The sequence below is a fragment of the Galeopterus variegatus genome, unplaced genomic scaffold (assembly GCF_000696425.1).
Source record: "Galeopterus variegatus unplaced genomic scaffold, G_variegatus-3.0.2 Scaffold1505, whole genome shotgun sequence".
Classification (NCBI taxonomy): domain Eukaryota; kingdom Metazoa; phylum Chordata; class Mammalia; order Dermoptera; family Cynocephalidae; genus Galeopterus; species Galeopterus variegatus.
Window position 1 is genome coordinate 20762 of NW_007727616.1, and position 8513 is coordinate 29274.

At 37.2% G+C, this 8513-nt stretch overlaps 1 long non-coding RNA gene across 2 annotated transcripts in view; it reads right to left on the reverse strand.

Annotated features, from left to right (window-relative positions):
• Positions 1 to 3652, reverse strand: part of LOC103594195 — a 22843-nt gene extending 19191 nt beyond the window's left edge. For both annotated transcript variants that reach the window (XR_550826.1, XR_550825.1), the window contains exon 1: positions 3394 to 3652. This is a non-coding gene — a long non-coding RNA (uncharacterized LOC103594195). The remainder of the gene's footprint in view (positions 1 to 3393) is intronic.
• Between the last annotated feature and the right edge of the window lie 4861 nt (positions 3653 to 8513).

Sequence of the window (8513 nt, forward strand, 5' to 3'; positions counted from 1 at the left end):
AACGGGGGCCGGCCCAGTGGCTCACTCGGGAGAGTGCGGTGCTGATAACACCAAGGCCCCGAGTTCGGATCCCACATAGGGATGGCCGGTTCGCTCACTGGCTGAGCGTGGTGCTGACAGCACCAAGTCAAGGGTTAAGATCCCCTTACCGGTCATTTTTAAAAAAAAAAAAAAAAAAAAAAAACACTGTGATGAACATTTTTGTACCTAAATCTTTATTCACATTTCTCATCAACTCCCCAGGTTAAATATATTCAAGAGTTTTGAAGGTAAAAATTTCCCCTTAGTTCGCTCTAGTTAATAGAAGCAAGGACAGTTATACTACCAAAGTACAGTGTTTCTCAACCGTTTCTCCAGCAACACGTAACATCCACTTCCCAGGTCCCATGGTGGTACATAGGACTTTTAGGGCATTCACCAGGGAAGTGTCTCTCACTTTTTATTTTTCTTCAATTCCTGCCCCCTTTTAATAATAACAACTCCCCTTTCCCCATATATTCCACTAGAGAAAGTATGTACCCCTGACTCACTGAGAATCACTGACCTAAGAAAATTAATAGGGAAGAAAGAATAAAAGCTTCACATAGGGAGACATTCTCTTTGCCATTAGTGTTACACATATTACTGGCTCTTATCAATGTACATTGGTAGTTTAGGGAGCAATTCAAAAGAGAAAGCCTCAAAAAACACAAAAGAATAAGACTACAAATCTTTAATATGAAATTAAAAGAAGGTAAAATAGAATGGGATACTAGCTATTCAGTATTTGTGATTTGATATTTGGTCCACTTAAAATCCCAGGTTTCTTTGATGCCAGTGATTTTAAGGAGTCTTCATACCTAGTACTTTATATAAATCTTATTTTCTCATAAATGGAGAAGGAAGACCACCACATCAACTCACATACAGAAAAGCAGAGGTAACAAAGTTTCAGAGGTAGACACCAAAAGTAAGTGTTCTAAGATTTGAAAGTATATCAGAACCAATAGTAGAAAGTAAAAAACAAAAAGATACTTCCTGAAATGATCAATTGTGTCAACTGAGCTAACCAGCTAGTCCCCCACCACACCTCTTTTTTTTGCAGCTGGCCTATATGGGGATTCGACCCCTTGACTTCGGTGTTATCAGGACCACATTCTCCCAAGTGAGCTTAACTTTATTTTTAAAACACAATATTGTACATGGCTTAAAAATCTCTTCCAGCTTTCTCAAAATTTACATGTGACCTGAAGACACAAAGATGGTATGACCCTATTTAATTTGTAAATATTAATAATAATGGCTAATGCTACCTAAGACTTTTAAATGACCAGAAACTTAAAGGCTTTATATGTATTAACTCTTTTAATCCTCAAAACAACCCTAGAAGGTGGGTAGTATTATTATCCTCATTTTACATATGAAGAAATGGAGAGGTTAAGTAATTTACCCAAGGTCAGAGGACCAGCAATTGGAAAAGGTAGGATTTGAACTCCAGAGTCCAAGCATTCAACCACTCCTTTTTTCCTAAAGAGAAGCTGTTAGCAGGCTATACAGTAAGTGAGGGGTGGTGGGGGCTAGAAGAGGAGGACATCACAGAGAAAAGAGAACTAAGTAGGTATAGTAGCTTTTTGGCAAAGAAATGGCCCCTATCAATTTTGCCAGAAAGTCCTTCTGATATATATCATATTTTTAATTATCCAAACAAGATGATGCTAAAACACCTTTTGCAGAAGCTGCTCTTGATCTTACCCTCCTCTTCCAAAAAAAAAAAAAAAAAGGGCCGGCCCGTGGCTCACTCGGGAGAGTGCGGTGCTGATAACACCAAGGCCGCGGGTTCAAATCCCTATATAGGGATGGCCGGTTAGCTCACTTGGGAGAGTGTGGTGCTGACAACACCAAGTCAAGGGTTAAGATCCCCTTACCAGTCATCCTTTAAAAAAAAAGAAAACAAAACAAAAAAAGGGAAGAATAAAAATAACTGAAATCTTAACTTCTCTAACACCTTTCAACAAACATCTTTTCTTTCCTTGATCTCTTCCAAAACCTTGATGGTTAGAAAACAATGATATAAAAAGAAGCCACTTTTAGTTGAAATAAAAAGATCTTTTGGTAATTTTTCCCTTGGTAATGACTGAAACATTTGAGAAAGACTTTAGTCTATCCCACCCACCCCCAAATGGAAGAAAAACCAAGTTAAAAAACCATCATCTTTTAATTTCACAGCAGTTTTCTTCCCCCTCAAAGGCTATTCCTGTCCTAGTTGCAGAAGGGGAACTGCTCCCAGTGATGTCAGAGTAGTCTCCCAGCAACAATTAATGAGGGTTGTCCACCACAGGGGTTTCCTGAAAAGCTAGCAAGAAATTATCCACATATTTGCTTCAATATCAAGATGCAAGGATGCAGTGGAATTTCTCTTAACCCTTTTAGCTCCAGTCTCTGACAAGCGTCTAAATAGGTTATTCTTCTGGAATACTCTCCATTTATCTTCCTTTTTTCTCCCTCCCCCACTCATTTCCTTATAAATTTAGATTTCTGTTAGTTTGAAACATTTATGGTTGTAATAAGTATTAATATAATTGAGCTACCATAGAAAATAGGACTGCATAATGTAAGCTGAAAAGTAGACATTATTAATCTTTCACTTTACACAAAGAATTTAGAATAAATGAAAACACAAAACAGAAAAGAAAATCAAGATAGAAAATAAACAAGCAAAGTTTTTAGAGGCACTTCTCCACATATGCACATAAACACACAAACACACATCCACAGACAGGCAAACCTTAAATTTTCCTAGGCTCTATTCTACTGAGTTTTTCAAATTGACCTCTGCGGGCAGGCCTCCAGAGATCAGCAGTATTAAAATGGAGTTGCATAAAAAGGAACTGGAAGCCCAAACACTCAATCCAAAAAAGATGGGTTGGGCTGTTATGCCCACGCCTCAGAGTATATTCAACAATTTCTTCCTAAAGCTTTACTTTAGCTACATAAGCTAAAAATTAGAATTTTACTACAACCTTCCGTGGCAAGGAATTTTATGTAACCACTTATTTTTGAGGTCTGAGAAACATCATACAAACCGCCTGCTCAGGACCAGTGCAAATAAGGCAGAAATATTCCAAATTCCAAAACTCAATCTAGAATTATTAACAGATGCTAGGTTCCAGATACTGGCTTATGAGTTCTTTCACCTTTCATATTTAGAAAAAGCAATTAGGCAAAATTCATTAACAGCAGGACATATAGAGTTAATACAGGCACCCTGCTTCAGCAATCCTGACTTTGGTCTGAGCCTATTCTAAAGGAAAACAAACAAAATAGCACTTCTATCATTAAAACATCCCATTTTTGCTTTAGCTTTATTCAATGGTACCCAGTTATCATCATCAAGTCATAGGTGGGAGAACATACCACTTCAGATGGATTTTTCTTCTTCCTTCTCTCCGTCCCCTCCCTCTCAGAAGAAAAAGACTGCAAACAAAATCCACTACGTCACTGGAGGCAGAGGGAATCCCATCTCTGCACTCTTTAGAAACCAAAGCCAGCAAACAAAAACAAGCCAATTATAAGAAACAAACAAGTAATCCAAAAAAGAAGCAAAAATTCATAGAACAACCTCAACACATCTAAAGGCATGTTTTAGTAAAAAGGTTTAACAAATTCCTCCTAGGATGTTCATAATCAAAAAAGCTCCCTAGACAGAGCAAAGGTGACATATTTCTTCTTATCACATTTAAAGAGACTAGGGGACAGTTACATAAAGACACAGCACACAGAAGCATATTCACCAGCCAGGTGTGGATAGCTGGGTAATGACACAGTGAAGGATATTTATAGGGGATTCCCTGCTTCCTGCAATGTGCGTCAACAGCATCACCAAGGAGAGCAGAAATCACCAATGTTCTCATAAGCTAAATCTAAATGAAACATGGCTTGAAATAGCTATGGAAAAGGTAGAATCTGAATAGTGTAAAAGTTCTAGCAAACCTAATTTTTAAAATATTTTGAAGATAAAGAACAGCAAACAAAAATGCCCCCAAAACCCTCACAAAAATTAACACTGGAAAATTCTCTAATTTCTCTAGTGTGTATTTATACAGTTAAAATGGCCAAGATTAGAAAAGATATCTATTATCTCCAGCTTCTTCCATACCAAGTCTGTGGAGTTCAAAGACTTTTACATAATGAAAGAAAATTATCCAAAACTCACCCCAGATGGATCTGTACTTACACCAACAGCGAGCTCACATTATTAAAGGAGATCTCATTATAAGGATCTGTTCTGCCAGAATTTTGCCGGAAGAAATTCCTTCTGGGAAACCTGTGCCTCTTCCCCCGCCCACGGTCCCCTCCCGCCCCCTTCACCCTTGAATGAAATGCTACTGATCCTTGCTGCTGTGTCTCCAGCAAGTTAATTGCTCTGACAAGCGGCTCTGAAGCAGACCATGGCCCAGCTGTTCGGAGAGATGTCACCCCGAGCTCTGCTAACAGTCACACTTGCACACATACACAGGCTGTAAGAGCATCCCCTCCCACCTCCTCTTCTACCTCTCATTCAAGTACTTCAGTGGCATTCGTGCCTCCACACTGCTCTAAGGATAGCTTTTAAAGACACAGCAGCAGCTGCTTTCTGCTGCATGTATCTAGATGCTGAAAAAGAGTCTTTTTAGTGAACAATAACAAAGTCGGGGGTACATACTGAATTAAAAGCTCACCTTTAAATTTACCTTGCCTTTTTCTCACCTGCAAAATAATCAAGGCCAGAAAAATGGTCTTTGCCTAAAAGCTACTGGGCTGGACTTTAGAAATATAAAACCAAGACCAAACCTAGTTACAAAGAATTTTCTTTCCAGCCAGCTATATTTAGAAAAATCATTTTTCATTTGGGGGCAGAAGGCAGGCAGCATTGGATACTAGTAGCTATCTGTTCCTCCTCTGATATTTTGCCCCGAAAGGATGAGTACTTTGGCTATAAAATGAGAAAATAAAGAAACCATGAAGGCATCTTACTGACAGAACTGATGAAAAAGGATAAAAATAGAAAAGTATAAATATGGGGATGAGGATAAATAGATTGAAATACAGGAAGTGGTACAAAAGAAACCAGAAAAGAATAGTTCTACAGCGTATACACAGCTCTGGGTTAGCAAACTTAGATATGACCTTCAAATTCTTTTTTTTTTTTTTTAAAGATGACCGGTAAGGGGATCTTAACCCTTGGCTTGGTGTTGTCAGCACCACGCTCAGCCAGTGAGCGAACCGGCCATCCCTATATGGGATCCGAACCCGTGGCCTTGGTGTTATCAGCACCACACTCTCCCGAGTGAGCCACGGGCCGGCCCACGACCTTCAAATTCTGATTTTTAAGAGCCCAAGGAAAGGTAGTAATAATTTCTATTGCTACAGAAGTAATGGATATTACAGGTTGTACAAAGTCTGCAATAGCACAAAATAACATATGGCTAGGGTCCAGGCATGTCTGAGGAAAAAAATAAAACCTGTCACAAAGACACATTTATTTATTTATTCAATCACACATTTGTTATGTGCTTATGTTCTTAGTATGGGCCAGGCACTATAATAAGCGCTAAGAATATTAGATTCATTAAGGGTCATACAAAAGAAAAAAAAGGACTGGCTTTTACTCTGAGTGAGATGAAAAGCCATTAGGGGCTTGGAAGGCTGATCCTGAAGGGCCAAAAAGATCACTGAAAGGAATCTGGCTTTCACAGTTAGTGAGATGAGAGGTCACTGGCAGTTTTTAAGAAGAGGAATAAAATGGTTTTGACCTGTATTTCTTTGTTGTCCCCCAGTTTTTGCTTGAGAAATGTCTAACAGAGAATTTGTAAAAACAGTAAAACAATAACCTGGATTCATATATGTTAATTATGTACATGTACATGTATGTATATATATATATATGTTTTTTTCAGAATTATTTGAAATGTTCTCACAATGACTCTTCACACCTAAAACAATTCAGTATGTACCTCCTAAAAATAAGGTCATTCTGAACTATAAGAATAGTCACCAACTAAGTCAGATGAATTACTAGATGTATGCACGGCAGATCTAAATAGCACGGCAAAGACTTCAAAAACTGAAATAACTTTGTAATCACCACCTATAGAAGGCTGAACAGAATTTACAACTTGAACCCAAGCAGGTCAAATGTCTGCTAAAACTAAAGTCAACATTCACTGTAGGACTTAAACAAGACCCAGACCCTCATAATATTCAAAATTTCCAAGATACAATCTAAAATTATTTGGCATATAATGAACCAAAATAATTTCAATTTGTATAGGAAAATAGATGAATAGTCAAAACATCATAATGACAGAGATGGTGGAATAAAGTGCCTGACAATGATATTAAAGCAGATATTTTTTAAATGCTCTAATAAGTCAGGGCAAACACTCTTGAAACTAATGGAAATACAGAATGTCTCAGCAAAGAAACAGAGAGTTTCTTCTAAAGAAGAACCAAATGGAAGTTTTAGAACTGAAAAATATAACAACCAAATACAAACACAATCTATGGGTTAGATAGCAGAACAGTAATAACAGAGGAAGAGTCAGTGAATTTGAAGACACATCAATAGAAATATCAAATATAAATATTGAATCTGATTTAAAAAATTGAAATTAAAAAAAAAAAAATCTCGGCCGGCCCGTGGCTCACTCGGTAGAGTGCGGTGCTGATAACACCAAGGCCACGGGTTCGGATCCTATATAGGGATGGCCGGTTTGCTCACTGGCTGAGTGTGGTGCTGACAACACCAAGCCAAGGGTTGAGATCCCCTTACCGGTCATCTTTTTAAAAAAAAAAAAAAAAAAAAAATCCCAAACAGAACATCAAGGACCTATAGGACAACAAAAAGTCTAATATTCAGGTCATCAGAGCCCCAGAAAGAGAGGAGAAAGGGTGTGATGAAAAAATTTTGAAAAAAATAACTACCAAAAATTTCACAAATTTGACAAAAAACATAAACCAATAGTTTCAAGAGGCTCAGTAATCCCCAAACAGGATAAATACAACAAAATCTATTCCTGGATTTATCATAATCTGACAGCTAAAATCTAGAAGACAAAGAAAAAAGTCTTGAAAGCAACCAGAGGAAAATGATGCACTACCTATTAAGGGAACAATGATTCAAATGGCTTCATATTTCTTATTAAAAACCACGAAGACTAAAAGGAAGTGGACAACATTTTTAATGTGCTGAACAAAAGAACTATAAATACAGAATTCTATATCCAGAGAAAATGTCCTTCAGGAATGAAGATGAAATAAAGACATTCTCAGATGAAGGAAAACTAAGAGAATTCATTGCAGCAGAACTGTTCTAAAAAAATGGCCAAAGAAAGTTCTTCAAAAAGAAGAGAAATAGGAGACTGGCTGGTTAGCTCAGTTGGTTAGAGCATGGTGTTGTAACACCAAGGTCAAGGGTTCAGACTCCCCATACCACCCAGCCACTAAAAAAAAAAGGAGAGAAATGATAAAATAATAACAACAAAACTTGGAACATCAGAAATAAAGGGAAAAAATCATAAATGGTAAATATTTGGTTACATATAATAGACTATTCTTCTATTAAATTCCTTAAAATGTTTTTTATTTAAAATATGTTTGATGTTTGAAAGCAAGAATTATAAGATTATCTGATGGGGTTTTCAATGTATATAGATGTAATATATAAGACAACTACAACATTAAAGCAGAGATCACGAAGGAATGCATAAGGTGGTAAGGTTTCAAAGTTCCATCTGAAATGATAAAATATTAATTGTAAGTAGACCATTAAAAGTTAGGTGTGTAGAGAGAGAGATGTCTAGTGCAACCAACAACAACAACAAAAAAAATACAAAGAGATACAGTGAGCCCTCTATATCCAACGGGTTCCACATCCATGGATTCAACCAACTGCAAATCAAAAGTATTTGAAGAAAAAAAATACAACAATAAAAAATAATACAAATTTTAAAAAATACATTATAACAATTTACATAGCATTTATACTTCATTAGTTATTATAAACAATATGGAGATGATTTAAAGTAAATGGGAGAATTGCACAGGTTATAAATACTACACAATTTTATACAAGGGACTTGAGCATCCACAGATTTTGGTATCTGCAGGAGGTCATGGAAACAATCCCTTGTGGATCCTGAGGGATGACTGTATCGTCAAAATTTAATAGATAAATTTAAATTATTAAAACAGAATACTAGGGCCGGCCCGTGGCTCACTCGGTAGAGTGCGGTGCTGATAACACCGAGGCCCCGGGTTCGGATCCCATACAGGGATGGCTGGTTCGCTCACTGGCTGAGCGTGGTGATGACAACACCAAGTCAAGGGTTAAGATCCCCTTACCGGTCATCTTTTATAAAAAAAAAAAACAGAATACTACAAAATGTCCAAATTACTCAAAAGGCAAGAAAAGGGAGTCAAATGCAGCTGGTCAAGATCACAGAATAGATGGTCCCCAGCATCACTCTCTCCCACAAATCAACTAATTTACAGCT